Genomic DNA, 16,657 nt, shown 5'->3' with positions numbered 1-16,657 from the left:
TACATGTTGGTGCCAGGTTTCAAACAGAGCCCTTTGAATGAGGTAGCATATAAGATGATGATACAAGACCCTGTTACTGCTTTCCTCTATCCTGTGTGCAGCGCTGAGGCTTCTGCACCTACGTCAGCAAGCAGAGAAAAACAGAGCATCAGGCAAGGGCTCCAGCCTTCAGCTTTCACTTGCTGGAACAAAGAGCTGATCTCTAACACCAAGCCCAGGAAGACAGCAACACAAGGATCATTTTGATGGCCAAGTTGCAGATCCGTGATGACCTGCTCTAGCTGCCAGCGCAACAGAACTGCTCCTTCTAGCCCCTGTCCCTGCCCCCCCAACCTGGTACAGCACCACCACTGTGCCCGGTGCCTAAAGGTGCAACCCTTGGTCTCCCAGGCTGGCTCACCAAAGCAAAGCGATGCTCTCACTTCCCCTGCTTGGCACAGTGTTTTCTGCCACCCTCAGGTAGAAGACTTGAACTCAGAAGAAATTCTTTAATGATCACTTCACTGCAGCTCTGTACCAACAACAACGGGCATATTTTGGAAGGCTTAGGTGCTACACGAGGACTAATGGGCGCATAGATCTGAGCACTTCTCTTGTGCATTTAGGGTAGGGATAGAGCTGCTGGATCAGAAGGCTTCTACCCAGAAAGGTTTCCCTATAGATTAACAGGAATTCTGCTGTAACCCAGCAATGCACTGGGACATTGGAGATCAGCACAGCTATAGCAAACACTGAGATGCCCTTGCTGCCTGCTGGGACCCAGAGTCCCACAGTCACTGCCCCCAAACTGGGCCTGGGAGGGAGATGAAATGGAACTGGGGACACCCAACACCACATTTTGCAGCTGAAGTCTTTATGTGCAGAGATGGATGGGAAGTTGAAGAAACAAATTAATATGGTAAGTAATCCTCTCCCTTTAGCAATAGCTTTCCGCTTGAAATAATGGCGTAATGTCTAACTTTCTCTCGCATGCACATTTCCTCATAACAAACTTATATGACATGCAGCTATTTATATTTCAAGGCAAAAACCATGTAGTGTAATGGACTCTGTTCTGACTATTTGTCCGTAAAGAAATCTCACCGTTTCATGGGAAACAAGGAAAAACATTATACTCAGAGACAATTTCTTTCTGTTAAATCCATTCTTTACCCTTCTCCTTAGTTCTGCTTTAGAGGAGATGTCTGCAGGGCTCTGCTGCCTCTGCAGGAGTGTCTGCAGTCAGGACAGTAAGGAGAAGGAAGCACTCAACTCTGCTCCTTGTCTCTCTCCTTCCACAAGATTAATAGCTGGAGTGGCAGGGACAGAGATTTGTCCTGTGCAGGGACTTGTCTCTATGGATGTTGCTCTCCACACCGCTCTGAGGCAGATCCTGCAAACATCAACATCACGCAGAAGAAATGAGCTTTTCTCCGGTGGTGACACACTGCTCAAAAGCACTGATCCAGATAACAAGAGAGATGTCTGTGTAATGAAGGCAAATGACACATCTGGCAATTTTCCACCCAACTGACAGAGATAAACAGTTATAAATATACCCCCATTAATGGGGTAAGCATCCTTCACAGCCTGTCTGGAGAGCCGCGGGGCCGCGGTGCAGCGACGCACGGTGCTGCGGCACCAGGTGCCACCGAGCGGCCGGAGCCACATCGCAGTGCTGATGGAGGCACAGCAGCGCCAGGTGGGACGAGGGGCTGCACAGCCACACGCACACGGGGCAGCGCGCCCAGGGCAGCGGGGCGGCCCTGCGGGTGCCTCGCCCTCACCAGGAGATGCTCCCAGTGGCACCAGTGATGCTTGTGGTTCGCTGCTTAGAGGTTTGATTTGGCTCAAAAGTTCTTGGCACCCCCTGAGCCAACTGCAGTGGCTTTTTAGGGCTAAACACCAGCACAACGGTCGCCCCTTGGCATGCTCGCAGTCTGAAAAAGCAGTTCATTAGTGACTCTGTGAAAGGGCTTGATCTGGGCTGCAGTTTGGCCACTCTCCAGATCACACAATCTGTCTGAGTTCACAAAGTGCAGGTCCTGCTGAGGAGGGCTTTGCAGTTTCTAGATAGCTGAAGAGCAGATACGACAACAAATGCTCTGCTCATCCATTTGGTTGGAGGACATCCCTATAGAGTAAGGCTGAGAAATGGTGCAACTGACATTTCCTTATAGCAAGGCTTAATAACAAAATCATAAGTCTGGTGTCTTCCTCCAAGGCATGACAACTTACGTGGCAAAGTAGGTTTGCTGGATTTACAACATGAGAATTACTCACAGATAGGAAAAAAAAAAAAACCCTATGTTCTCAGAGATACACACTACAAATATTCTCAAACTCAGAGAACTGTGAGTTTTATCCCCATTCTATATATCCTCCATTCTTTGAGTGGAGAAACCCTGGAACTGCTACCCAGAGAGCTGGGGTACCCATCTCCAGAGGTGCCCCAAGCCACAGAGAGCCTTGGGCTGATGGTTGGCAGAGGGGTTGGATCTATTGGATCTAGATGATCTTTAAGGTCTCCTCCAACCTAAGATGTTATGATTCTGTTAGGAAAAATGTCTTTTCATACATCTCAGTGAGGCAGTGCCACTGGCACGTCCCACTGTCTTGCTCTGTTTGCAGCGGCAGAGCTCCCAAACCAGTGAGGTCCCATCAAAAAAATTCTCACTTTCAGATAATTTTTTTTTTCCATTTTGAATACATAAGCAAAGAGCCAGGCCAAATGATGGACTCACAGCCCCATGCTTGTGGTGTCCCTGTGAGCTCTGCAGGAGCACGGGCCTTCTGGAGATCTAACCATAGGTGCTTGTGCAGAGGATGCCTTCGGACCTAGCACACTGCCTGCTTGCTTCCTTCCTTCCTCTGCTTGAATGCATCTCTCCATCCTTAGCTTCTTCAGTTCCTGGCCTGATTGCACCTGTCAAATCCTTTCTGTTAGAGCCTTTTTCTTCCTGGTTTTGAAGCACTCTCCCATCCTCCCTTTTCAGCCCAGGTGATAGCAAACGTTCCTGCTGTGGGCCTTTGCAGTTTTCTGCTCTGGAAAGCACCTGCAGCTCCATCAGTCATTTTGGTGGGGCTCTCAGATGATATTTGCAGATCCCTTAGGATTCTCTTGGCAAGCACTGGGTGCAGACAGAGCTGTGGGTAATGGAGGCACCAGCTTGCAGCCCAGCAGTAATGGAGCTGGAGAAAGAAGGTGCAGAGCTGGAAGGCAGTGGGCAGAGATGGTGCTCACAGCCCAGTGCCCAGTGCCATTTACACCATGGGTTTCTCACAGTTACAAACAAATATTGGCATGTTTCAGCATCACCCAGCACATATCTGCTGCTGGAGCCCTCCTGGTGCTCCAGAGGAGTGCTGCTGTCTGTGAGGCCTGCTGCTTGCATTCAGCCCACACGGTACCTACAGCATCATTCATATTCACATTCTTGTTCAGTGTTTAATAAGTTCAAGTAACTTTTTGTTAAGCAGCAAGAAAATATTTTCCAGGGGAAGCTAATTCCAGCACATCCTCCTTGTGTAGGTTTGATGTTATGGAACAGTGAGCCTGTTGAATTAATTAGCATCCTGCACTGCACTTCCTCAGCCCTTCTGCATACTTTGGGCTGAGGGAGGTCTCCAGGTGCCGTGCACCCAGGCTCCAGGTGGGCACACACAGTCCCAGCAGCTCCCCACATCTACGGGCTCTGCAGGGGTCACCTCACCCTGCTCTCAGGTCAAACTGTGGTGAGCGGGGTCAGTGAGAGGCAGCGCTGTGTTCCTCCAGGATTTGTGTCTGTCTGCTCTCATCCCATACCCAGAGTGGGGCTGCCCCACAATAGGGCTGTGCCAGCCCCGTGACCCCCAGCTGGGCCGTGTGAGGAGGAGCAGATCCTCCCACAGCTCCTTTCTGGGCTGTGTGCAGAGAAAGGCACGCGCGCGCTGCTGGGAGCCTGGCATTTTTTCATCTTGGCACAGAATTCTCCCAGAGATGATTATTTGAAAGATGAGTCACCAAATACAATAGCAAAGACACATCCTTGACTTACTGGCAGAGAAGAGAGATGTGACCAGCATTAAGTCTCTGTGCAATGTCTCCATCACACAGCGTCTGGCGTTTATTCCAAACAGCTCTCAGTCTTGAGCAGGATTGTCCTTTCACATCAGATATCCAGCTGCTTTTCTGTCTGAAACGCTCCTTAATGAAAGGAAAGGCATGTGCACGGATGCAAAGAGCACTGCACTGGGGTGCTTCGCTCTGCACAACACAGTCTTTAAAATATGTTTGTGGCAGCACACATGCACACGTGGATACATACTAACCTCTGTGCATTGAGGATGTGTTCTGAGATGGGGCATACATTCCAGCTGTCTTCTGAGAGCTAGTGGGTTCCTCGTGTTTTTTGCAATTCTCTCAGTCTTTCTAATTCTCTGCCAATCTATTTCTGGCAGTGTCTGGTTAGGAGCAGATCTTGAGACAGTGAATGGGGATGCAATGCAAAAGAGATGCTGCTTTGCACCACAGAGCACAGCGTTGGATGCACACAGCAGCCATGGCAGAGGCATGGCGCCCTCCAGGCAGCTTCTGGGCTCTGCACTGCTCCTAGAAACCTGCGAGTGCCACGGAGGGGGGATTGCTGCCTTCTAGACTATTCCAATTCAACAGCATCTCTGACCTTGATGATGTTGGTTTAACTAGAATATGAAATGCAAATATAGCCTCAGCTCAACAATTCTGGCACCCAGCAGAGAGACTGAAGGGTGGAACGCTTCCCAGAAGGGTCAGCGAGAGCAGGAAAAATTATATAGAGCAAATAAACAGAATAAAATGCTTCTCCATTATCCTGATGTGCAGGGCTGCAGCTCCAGGGGACTGCAGGAGCCTGCACTGCTCTGAGCTTACACTTAAGGACAAGGGGCTGATCAGGGAAGAAAGGAGCTGAGGGCAAGGAGAAAAGCCACTTAGGTTCCTGTACACCAGGACAGCCACCCTCTTGCCCCTCAGCTGTCCTCACATTCTCCATCACTGTGCCCCACAGCCACGGCAGCCACCCCGGGAATTATTTCCCTGGGATCTGGGGCCAGACCTTAGGCGAGGGGTGAAAGTGCTGCCAGGTCAGGCAGGGCAAAGTGCTTCTGCCCTATTGCTGAGCCTCCCCACGCCTGGCGGAGTGCCATGCAACCCTGTGTTGACATCAGCTCCAGGCACTGCCGTGACCCACCAGCAGCAACCGAAGGGATGCCAACCTGCAGCAGCCCCTGCCTGCACGGAGCTCCCGGCTCTGCCCCACACAGGGGCACAGTCAGGGTCAGACAGTGCCGGCAGTGCCTGAGGGCCGGGTCCAGAACCACCTCACCGAGCATCTGCAGTGCCACCATGACTTCATTAAAAATTTAGAACACAAATTACAACATTCACCCGGGAAGAATTGCTTTCCTACCAATTACAGTTAATGGGGTAAAATTAATGTACCAATTAATATGGCTGCTTCTAAAACTCAGTCTAATATGTTAAATACTGTTCCTGCCTCTGTAAATGCAGCAAAATAAAGTGATGATCAGGATGGGAGCTAATAAAGTTTTGCTCCTCTGTACTTAAACTATTTGGCATCGCCGACTTAAGGCACAAGGAAAAAGGAGATTATTTAACATTTTAAGGTTTGTAGGACCCATAAATCATTTCATACATGCCATATTTGTTGAAGAGGATAGAATACATTCAATTTTACAGTATATTAAACTTCATCTAATTTGAACGTAAGAACAGACCAGCAAAATAAATGACCAATTTCTGAAGCAGAAATTACCATTTGGCTGCTGCCATTATGAAGCTGCTGGTATTTTATCATGTTCTTAACATAATATTGCTTGTCTATTGATGCATAGTTATAGTGCTAGTCCAAATTGGAAGGCGGTGAAAGAGGACAGTGCGGAGTTTTTTTTAATAGGCATCATTTGTCAGATGTTATTTCAGAGGTCTTTGCACTGATGATAATATGCAGATTAAAGCAGAAGTAAATAGGAAAAGAAAAAAGGAGAGAGAGAAAAGAGAGAGAAAAGAAAAGCAAAAAGGGAATGAGAATTTCAGTGCGTTCCGCTGCGGCAGACGAGAGGCAGGCAGGTGGACCGGGCCCCAGCGGGTACAGATAACAGTAATTAATCTGGGTTGAAGGGTTTCTTGTGAAGCCCCCGTGGTGTCTGACGAAGGGAGGAGTCCTCCGCTGCATCTCAATGCCGTGAGGCCGGGCGCAGCGCTCAGCCCCAGCTCCGTGCCCGCCGTCCCTCCCGCCCCGCACCGCCCGCAGGAGCCACAAATCCGAGCGCAAATAAAAATTATGTTTAGTTTGCAAAACAGGAGGAAGGCATCTCCATCCTCTGGAGTTCATTGTTCTGCTAGACTTGGTATTATAGCGGCAATATATTAAAGGGAAGAAAAATCAGCTGGCCGCGTTGCGTGCGGAATGACAATGGGAAGCCACAAACGTGATGGAGGTGCGGCGGGTGGAGGAGGGCGCTGCGGGCGCTGGGAGGGCCGACGCTCCAGGGCAGCGCCCACAGCCCGGGGGCACACAGACATCTTTCATTGGAGCAGCTCCTGGGAGGAGGTGCTGGTAGCCGGGCTCTTGTCCTGCAGCACGGCTCAGCTCTCTGCCCGCAGCAGGGCAGTGCCGTGCCCCACACTGCGCCCACAGCAGAGTGCTGCTGACACCGGACCAACTCCGGTCTGAATGAAACTCCTTAAGACCAGTGTGGTGCTAAGAAGCAGGCATTTGTCATTACGGTGCTGGCTGCACAGCGATCGCTCCACCTAAGGTGCCGGTGTGGCACAGATCTTCAGCTTGTATCCGTTACTTGTGTTACATACTTAAAGATTTTCCCAGAAAGTGCATACAGATTCAATATTTTTCCCCCAGATCATTAACGTAAGGTTCCACAGGTCAGGGAACCACCACAGAAGGTGTAAATTCCCTTTTGTTTGCCTCACGTGATTGTTTTGTGCTTGCAAATTGCATCAGCAACCTCTGAGTTATACAGATGTGCCCTCAGGATACAGGAACTAGGTGGTCAAGGAAGCAGATGTACCCTGCAAGTCACAAAGCAGGGAGTTGCTTTGCAAGAAGGTTTTAGGTCACCCCAGCATTTAACAGAGCCACCCAGACCCTGCATCTCCTTAAACCAAATGAATTGCTTGGATATTTGAGCTGAAACTGTGCTCCATGACTGCATATCTGCGCAGGGATATATTGTGCTATAACATAGATTTCAATTACTTCCCAACCTTCAGCGTGATGATGCGACATTACGCTCCACTGTCAGAGTTTGCCAGCATGCCCTTACTTTTATTTCTCCTGTTAAATATGGTCTTTGTTGCGCTTCATTGATCTCTGAGCATATTCTGCTGTTTACAACTTTGATAATCTTTGTGTAATCTTCAGGGGTAATTGAATTCCGACAAACATAGCTGAATTTTAAACACTGCACTGATTTAAGCACATTGAAAAGCCAAGATGTGAAAGTCAAGCCGGAAGAAAGGAGCCAGCACTGTAAACCTGGGAGTGAGCTGAGCCCAGGGAGCACATGAGCAAGTTGGAGGACACAGGTAGGGTGGCACAGACCTACCCCAGAGTTTAATCCCAGGCAGTAAATATCACTGCATTTAATGATTGTTGTATATGCGAACGTAAAAAGCCTCATCACTATTGCAAAGTTCCAGGGAATTCCACAGAGCTGCACTGCTAGGAGAGGACACGGTCAGGAACTATCAATCTTGCCTTCAGTGCCCAGGGAATTGCCCTTGTACAGATAAATTATTGTTTTTATGGGCATATTTTGTGAATTAGGCAAGGGGGAAAATGTTCCAGTTGGCTTTCAGTGTAAAAGTTTCTTGGCAGAGCCCTAGGGGCACACGCACAGTGCTTTCATAATCATTATTGTTATTTACTACTTGCCTCTCAGCAGGACGGCGCTGAGCGCAGCACTGTGCAGTGCAGCCACGCACCGCTCCACCCCCAGGCACTGTGCTCCCAGGGATGCCAGCACCGAGCCGAACCCCCACCTTTGGCAAAGGCCTCCCTCCCTTCTCCGCTGACCACGACTGTGTCGGTGTTGTCTCCCTTTTGGTGGGAGGAGAAACAGATGTCTTGCTTGAGGACATAAGATTTTTGATGCGTTTCCTACAAACTTTAATTTCCCAAACCGTCCTCGTTCAGGATGCAGAGGGATCGCTTGGGTACGGTGTGAATTAGTATGCGAGCAGATCTCCTCCTGCAAGGGGAGAAGTTCTGCCAGACGAGAAGGAGCCTCCAAAATCTCAGTGCCGGAAGGGAAAAGCTGCCGCTTTCGTGCTGTTTGTGCTGGAGCTGTCTCCAGTTTATTGCAGTGGCACATGCACAGCCTCTGCACAGCAAAGATATTCTGCTGAAGGGTCTGAGGAGAATGGAACGGTCCATGCACAATCGAAAGAAAAGGAATTAAAGGGCCTCTGGCTGGAGGAAAAGGAGGGTGAATCTAATCAGAGCTGCTGTGGTTTGCAAATCCAATTGCACCTGTCCGTCAGCAAAGCCAGCACCAAGGAGGGGCACCCAGAGGCCATGGGCAGGGATTTGGGGTGCAGCTCCCCTGGGATGGGAGGCTGTCCTACTACAGCAGAGCCCAGGGCTGCACAGCTCTGTGGGACCACGCAGAAGCAGGTGCTGAGCATCCATCCCACTGCACACTGCAGGAGAAGCACTGGGGCAGAGCTGCTCTCCCTCCCACACGTGCTGTATTTTTCAAATTAAAGAGTAGAATTACAATGAGATTTGACATTAAATTCCATAAAAAGTCAAGCTAATCAGTGACCAAACCTGTAATTGATTCTTTTGCTAGTTCAATACTTAATGCCACATTTTAAGCAATAGGATTCTACAATTTGCTAGCACTTCACTTACAGAGAATTAAGCATAAAAATCCATTCTGAGCACAAACGGCAAGAAAGGAGCCGCATGTGCTGGTAAGTGAATGAGCCAATAAAGCAGCCCAACTCTTCCAGTATCTTGTTTTTCAGAGAAGATACTCTATATACCCCTGTATGATACATGAAGCAACTTTAAGAGGTGCAAGTGCAGTTGGAAGCCCTGAAGGTCATCTGGGGACATGCAGTGCTGCTAATGAGCCCAGCGTGGCAAACATCCGTGCCTTTGGGTACAGGCAGGCAACAGTGCCCCAGCATGAGGAGCACCAAGAAGCCCTGGGACTGCCCAGCCTCCCACATCCCCGTCTCAGGTCTCCCTTCTGAGCCCATCTGTGCTGGGCCCTGAGCAGCAGAGACACGTTTCAGAAATACAATTACTGTAGTGGTGACGCCCACGCTGCAGGGCTTGGTGGGGGTTGGACACCCTGCTGAGATGATTCAGGGAATCTGTCCAGGCACATTTTATGAATTCCACTGAAGCTGTGGAATTGCTGCATTAGGTGAATACCTCAATGGTTGTCATGTCAGCCACGTGCTACCGGAGCTGCTTCACGCTGCCCAGACCAGGGAGAGCAGCTGCCCACAAACAACACTCTGCTGCTTTCAGCACTAACCCTGCGCTGTGTCTCACCCAAAGCCTTCAACAGCACACACTACAGACAGATTATCTTTTCCAGGCTCTCTTTGAGGGCACTTTCCATGTGACAGCAAAAATGCTGCAAAGGTGCCTCCAGAGCTGCCTTAGCCATACCCAGAGGATGCGTGGTATTGGGATGAGCAGAACCTTCCCAGCATGGAGCCAGCCAACCTGCTCGTCACACACAGCTGCTCTTTGTAGAAGAAAGTGCAGAGCCAAGAGAGCCCCATTAAGGGCCAGCTCCACCCCTCATCCATAACCCCTTATCCAAACCTCAGTTTGAATAATGCAGGTTAACATTGCTGAGAGATGCAGCAGAGCAAATCAAATCATGCTGAGCTGGAGGGGAAAGCAGAAGTAGAACCACACCAGGAGGCAACAGCAGGCAGTTGCTGGGTGCTCAGCAGTGGCACAACCCCACAGGGCAGCATCACTACTGCCTGAACACCTGCAGACAGCACAGGTCAGCCCTGGAGATCCGATCCGCAGAGCACACCTGGCTGATGAGTTTGTGCAACAGATGTAAGCATCAGACATGTGTGCAGTGTGAAGATGTGCCCAAACACTTGTCACTGAAGACACAAGGCAGTGCTGTGACCACACATCTGACATGCACTGTATCTGTTACGAGCACAGCCATCACTTTCTGCAGGCAGGCTGTGTCAGCAGCTGAGGAACACAATGACTGCTGCTGCCTTGCAGACCATGCACTGAGGACATGCAGCCCAGCACCCCTGTGCACATACCTGACTTGTGTGCATCTATTCCACACATTCAGCAGATACTTTTGTTCTGTCTCAGAACCATTATGCCCATTTATCACACACAGATAAATGGTTTCCATCAGATATTTGCTGAGGTTGTCACAACACTAGTGGTGGTGATTTTTATGATATCCAATGCCTGAAAAATTTGTGTCCGTGAATTCTTAGAAGCAGCAAATGAAAAATGTGTCCAACTCCTGTGTTTGTTTCCATTCAGGTTTGGAGTTAAGGTGACATTACGGTGCCCTGGAAAACTGTAAGGAGACAAATAAGGAGCTTGATATTTAGAAAGGATGAACAGAGGAGCTGCCCTCAGGGGAGTTACAGAGATGTTTTATAAACTACCAGGGAGTAACTGCAGCCAAGGAAAAATAATGGGAAAACTCAGGGGGGAACCTATAAAGATTTAACAGGTGGGACAAGTCCAGTTCACACGGAGCAATAGAAAATAAGCTTGTCAAACAACCCCCACTCCCTCAATGAGATTACAAGTTTGGCTGATTAAGGCAATTACATTGATGTAACTGAATTCCACTAGTTGTTTGGCTCTGTAGCACATGCCATTGAAATATTGCACTCCACAACAGCCTGCACTGAATGGATTGCAGCATCTGAAGCTCCCACGATTGCACAGCCCCCACCAAAGCAGTGCTTGTGGGGCACAGTAAGATAGATAAGATAGGAAATCTGACTACATTGCTTTGGGGACACTCCAAAGGAACACCTCATGTCTTCTCCTTCTGTGCTGCAATAAGGTGTGCAAGTTGCAGAGGGGGAGTGAGAACCATGGAACACAGTTGAAAAGCTAAAGATAATAACTGCTGTTGAAAAGCAAAGCCCAGCTCAGATAAGCCAAAGAGCAAGCATCAGCAGCAGCCCTGGAAGTCAGTAAGTGAGTTCAGGTCCATCCCATGGGCATTTGAAAATTTCAGCGCCACTTTGGCACTGTCTCATCCTGCCTGGGAGCAGCAGGCAGCGCATGTCTGTGCCCAGATGTGGAGATCTGAGAGCCCAGAGCACTGCTGAAATAGGATTCTGGGGGCAGGGTCAGCTCTGCCCCCCATCCCACCCTGGCCACAGCGGGTGCCCAGGGCCATGCCTCAGCCCTGAGCATTCAGTGCTGTCAGCGGTGCTCCCCAATGGCACTGAGGTTTCTGCTGCAGCCCGGAGTCCTCAACCATGAAATTATATGGCTCTACCTTGACCTCTGATTTTCTACAGTTAATATCTCCTAGAGAATATACACAGCAGCTCAGGGCCATTTCTCTGAATCAGCCAACGAGAAATGCAATCTCCAAGCGTGCCCCTGCTAATTCACTGCGATGCCATTCGCACCCCATCCCCTCCCCAGGCACTGCTCTCCCTGCATGCAGCAGCAGGGAGCCACGGGGCCACCCCGAGAGCTGTCAAGTGCCACAGAGCAGCTTCAAAGTGCTGTCTCAGGCTTCAGGGAAGGGAAATCTCGCTTTCCTGCTGCTTTCACAATCAAGACACATCGGATCTTCCAGGAGACTGATAGAGAGGGGACGCTGGTGTCATTATCGAGTTAATTAGAAAAACTCAAATGGAGCTTTAAACATTTTTATAATACATTTGTGGGCCTTTTTGGCAGGATTATTGCATCTTTTGGGTTTCCATTTCCCATTAAAGCATTCTCAGTAGTGCATATATAAAAGCCATGTGATCTCAGCTCCGTGCTGCTTTTCCTTCTTTTTTCTTTAAGACTTTTTTTTTTGGGGGGGGGGTGTAAGATTTATGAAATATTGTAATCAGTTAAATTCTGGCAGCTTAAACATTTTCTTTAATAGCCTTGTTAAATGTGGATTAGATTTAAAATCTCTGCCTCTGAACTCCTGAGCAGTAGTATTTATACGCAGCGTTAAAAAAATTAAAAGCTTTACAAAGTGGTAATTACTCCTCTGCTGTAGGAGAAAAGAGACTGACTCTCCATGTTATTTTATGGCAACTTTTGCCACATTTGCAGGGAATGCTGCACAGAGATGCGTGTGGTGTTGAACCCCAGGAAAGCTTTCAGATTGCACATTGAGGACAGCTGAAGCAGGAAAATCCCATTCCCATTTTACTCTGCCCGTGCCCCTTGCAGCAGCTCTGTGCTGCCCCAGGCTGCACACAGTGAGCTCTGCATGCTGCAGACAAGCAGCTTTGCACTGCTGCTTCCCAAGAACAGGCACTGCTGTGAGCAGAGCTGATCGGTGCTGAGCATTGCTGCAGGAATGAGCAGTGCTGCGGGGATGAGCAGAGCTGCAGGAGAGGGCAGAGCTGCAGGGCACCCCCTCAAGGAGAGCATAGCACTGCAGAGGACCCCACAGTCTGCCTCAGCCCCATCTGGGCAGCATCATAACTCTTCAGTTTATCTTGTTGAAAGCAAAAGTTCTGCTGAATATTTTTGAGGAACAGAAGGTACCTTTGGGAACCTTAACTGGGTTTTAATGAAGCTTTTTGCCATTGAATGTAAGTCAATTTTCTTGGAGTGACTACCCTATCTCTAGAGGGTATTGTAGGAATAGATGAGAACTAGAAAGGGACAATAATAATATCAGGGACTGAAAAAAAACCTCAAATAAGGACAGACAGGAAAACAAGGTAAAAAGAATGAAAAAAATAATGAATGGTCTTGAGAAGACGATCCAGAAGCTCCTCTTATCCCACACTCATAATAAAGGAAGAGAAAACATGATGTTGAATTAAAAGCTGGAATAAAAGGGTAACAGAAGGAAGTACTTTCTTTTCTCATGTGAGCTGTAAGAAGTGGGAGGTCTCAGCACTGCTCAAGCACCACAACACAACCTGGGTGTGCTCCGCAGAAACCAGGGCGCTGTGGTGCCCAAAGTGCACGCAGCACTTCTTCACACCGGGGCTGCTGGGGAACAAGCAGGGAACTTCTCATTGCTTTTGTCCAGGCTGCAGCCTGGTCTGACTTTCACATTTTGTAGGCAATTAGCTGTCGGCTGCACTGGCAGGCAGGGTGACTTGTCTGTAAATGGCAGACACCCTGCCCTTCTCTGTGCTTTGCTTGTTAGACACAGTGGTGAGCACAGCAGGCAGTAGAGCGGGGTTCCACAGCCTCCACCACGTTTACAGTTGCCTGTATTCAGGCTGCTCCAACAGCGGTGTGTGCCACCCCTCTGCATCTCTGCCCTCATCGCCTGCACAGTCCTCCAGAGGCATGCAAAGGACACCACAGCTCCTCAAAGGAGGGCAGGAAATTTCCCTGTGCAAAGCAGAGAACTATGACAACCGAGGGTGCAAAGGTGGGGATCCCTCCATCCTTCCTCTTGCACATGGTCAGCCTTCAGTCCTGTCCAGCACAGGCACTGATGTCAGGAGACAAAAGTGTGGAGGAAGGATGCTCTGCGCTGCCCCACCGCATTGGTGCTGTGTGCCCCCCCCAGTGCCAGTGTCCATCCTCAGCACTGCTGGTGGCACATCACTGAGCTGCAAATAAAACACGGGGACAAACAGATGTAAAACATGCTGGTGTGGAAAGAGCTCTGTGAGAGCATCTCTCCTGTCTCACAGTCAGGAGTCAGCTCTGGGGATGCGACTTCAGGGAGAATGAAACTCTCTTCAGTGCCAAACTAGAGAATGAAGATTTTCTCCTTTTAAAATTCATAAACCAACACAGGCTGTAAGTTAAAAAATAAGGTTCCCCTATTTACATATATCACTGAAACAACCACAGTGCTTGTTATGAATTATTTAGCATAATGCACTTTCACATCAGCCCTGCTTACTCTGCGGCCTCCTCTCAATTAGGTGGTTATGGCAGAGGGGTCAGTAATAACAGGTCACTTAAAATGTAAATAAAAGTGGCAGCAGGAAATATACTGGAGCAGTTATTTATACTGTTCTATTGCTGCAGAAGTGTGTTTATGAAGCCCAGCATGTTTCCTCGTCATGAAAAGATCTGTTTAGCAAACTGAGAACTGAACATTGCACACTGAGAGCAGAAGCCCTGCATTCAGGTGCTGGTAGCTGGGGTACAACACATGGCCTGGGGCATGCACTCAGCCCTGCCTGTGCTGGGGCCCTGCACAGAGCCCTGCCTGTGTCAGGTTGTAAAAAGGACAAGATTCAAAACAGAAGTTGGGAGCGTCCACCTGAAGCAATTTAGTATTCTTGAGAAGTAAATTCAGTGAGGAAACAGTTCTCCGTTTTGGCCCAAATTGATCTCTTTGATCACATAGGAAGGTTGGCTTCTTTTTGGGTTTTACAGTGCTTCTTGCTTTGCCAAAGTTTTTGAGAAGTTGTTTAATGTCAAGGCAATGTTCTCGGGCTTGTTGAGCTGCAATCAGACAGCAGAATCAGCTGCTGCACCCCTCCCTGGCAGCTCTCCCAGCTGGCAGTGGCTGCTGCTTCACTCTATCCTGCATGGCATCTCCCCATCCTGGACCTCTGTTGGAGCAGCTCTCAGCTCTGTGCCTGCAGGAGCACAACTGCCAGCTCTGCTGTGAGCACCTGACACTACAGCACTGTCACTGGATGTACAGGAGGTGGGTTCCCAGGGATGGGACTGGCAGCAGCCTGGTGCTTCATCCTTTGTCTGGGCAGGAACTGCGCTGGTCTGCCTGCATCATTCTACAATTGTATTTATCATCAGAGGGAATGAAATGCATCGAAAATCAAACTACTGCCCAATGGAGCTTCTGGTTAGCAGGCAGCAATCCCCTGAGATTGCCTACAGCACAAAGGGAAGCAGAGAAAGAGGGGCATGGGGTTTCCCCACTGGCCCAGCACACATCTTTACAAGTACATTTCTGGCTCCATTTGCCTCTGGGAAAGATGCAGTAGGTGCAGCTTCGCTTTTCTTTTCACCTTTGCAAAAGGAAAGTTCTGAATTACAAACCACGCAGAGAGGGACATCTTCATAAGCAGTGCCAAGGCATTTCTTCCCCAGAAAAGGCAGGAGGTCCCAGCAGGGCCAGGATCCAGGTGATGGGGAGTGGGGCAGCCCTGGGGATGTGGCCATGCCCCACACAGCCCTGCAGCCAGCGCTGGCTCTGGGCCTGGATGCATTTTTTTCCACGAACTGTTATTAGCCCTGTATGGGATGGTGATAATAACGAGCCATTAATAGGAATCTGTTTGAGTGCCACTGTGTGGCAAGATCGTAAATTAACGGCCATTTCATTTATTGTCATTTTACCCGTAACAAGATGCTGATTTTCCTCCTGGGATAAGGAAATTGGTCTGTGAGACCCATAAATCCTCAGTGTGGTGGGAAGCTGGAGCAAGGTGCGGGATTCATGGGCTAATGACACAGACGTGAAGGCTCTTAAATCGCACTGCAGGCAGGGGCTGGGGGAGCAGCATGTGCCATCCCTGGTGCCAGCCGTGCTCCAGAGGTTAACAGCAAGTTCCTGTAGGTGTCAGACCACAAGGGTCCGGATCTCTCCTCCAACACACCCTCACTGTTTGTATTTTCTGCCCATGGAAAAACAGTTCTTAAAGGCAGATCTGTCAGACCAAAGTGGCTAAGGATATCCTGCTGATCTGCACCCCATCAGTGGTGACGTGGGCAGATGCTGCTTGCTCTGCCCACGGCAGCTCAGGGTCAGCCATGAAAGAGAACTGATTACTTCTGCTCCCTTTACCTGGAGCAGAAAACAAAAATAAATGCTGGAATTTATGGGGTCCGTCGAGCTGAAATGTTCCCTTGTGCTATGTGCTCCCTACAATTCCTGGGACCTTCTGCCGAGGACCCTCACTCAGCATGAGGCAGGAGGTCCTGCTGGACACAAACCCTCCATGTGCTCAGAACTGCCCAGAGACACCGGGGGGTCCCACAGAGAGAAGGGAGATGTGAATGGTAGCCTGGAGAACCCAGCATGGGGAGCAGAGCTGTGGTCCAGCACCAGACCAGCATTCTGAGAAGGGCACACAGTGTTCACTTCTTCTCTCCTTGCATAATTCAGCAGAGTTTTCATTTTAAATGTTGCTATTTTCTCACTCAGATGAGAGAAATATTAACTGGCCAATTTTTGCTGTTGCTGTCACCGTCCTTTTCGTAGCGTGATTGCCATCGGGGGATTTATAGTCCTCCCTGCACCTGGGTTATTTGAGCTCTGCTTTGCTGCAGGGCCAGGGCAACAATAAATTTCTCTCTCCTCTCAAACATGCTCTAACCTCTCATTTTCTAATATAGCATTAAACCTTGAAGCAACCCATGCTGGTCTGGGTGCCTGTGTTACAGCCGAGCTGGTGAGCTGCTTGCTGCTGGCTGGAGCGCTCCTTTCTGGAACGGAACTGGGCAGTTCTGCTTCCCTTTCCCATGACAGCTGCATCCCCAGGCTGGGCTGTCCCTGTCCCCATCCC

The sequence above is a fragment of the Tetrao urogallus genome (genome assembly GCF_951394365.1).
Source record: "Tetrao urogallus genome assembly, chromosome: 15".
Classification (NCBI taxonomy): domain Eukaryota; kingdom Metazoa; phylum Chordata; class Aves; order Galliformes; family Phasianidae; genus Tetrao; species Tetrao urogallus.
The sequence above is the reverse complement of the archived record's forward strand: the minus strand, read 5'-3'. Positions refer to the sequence as shown.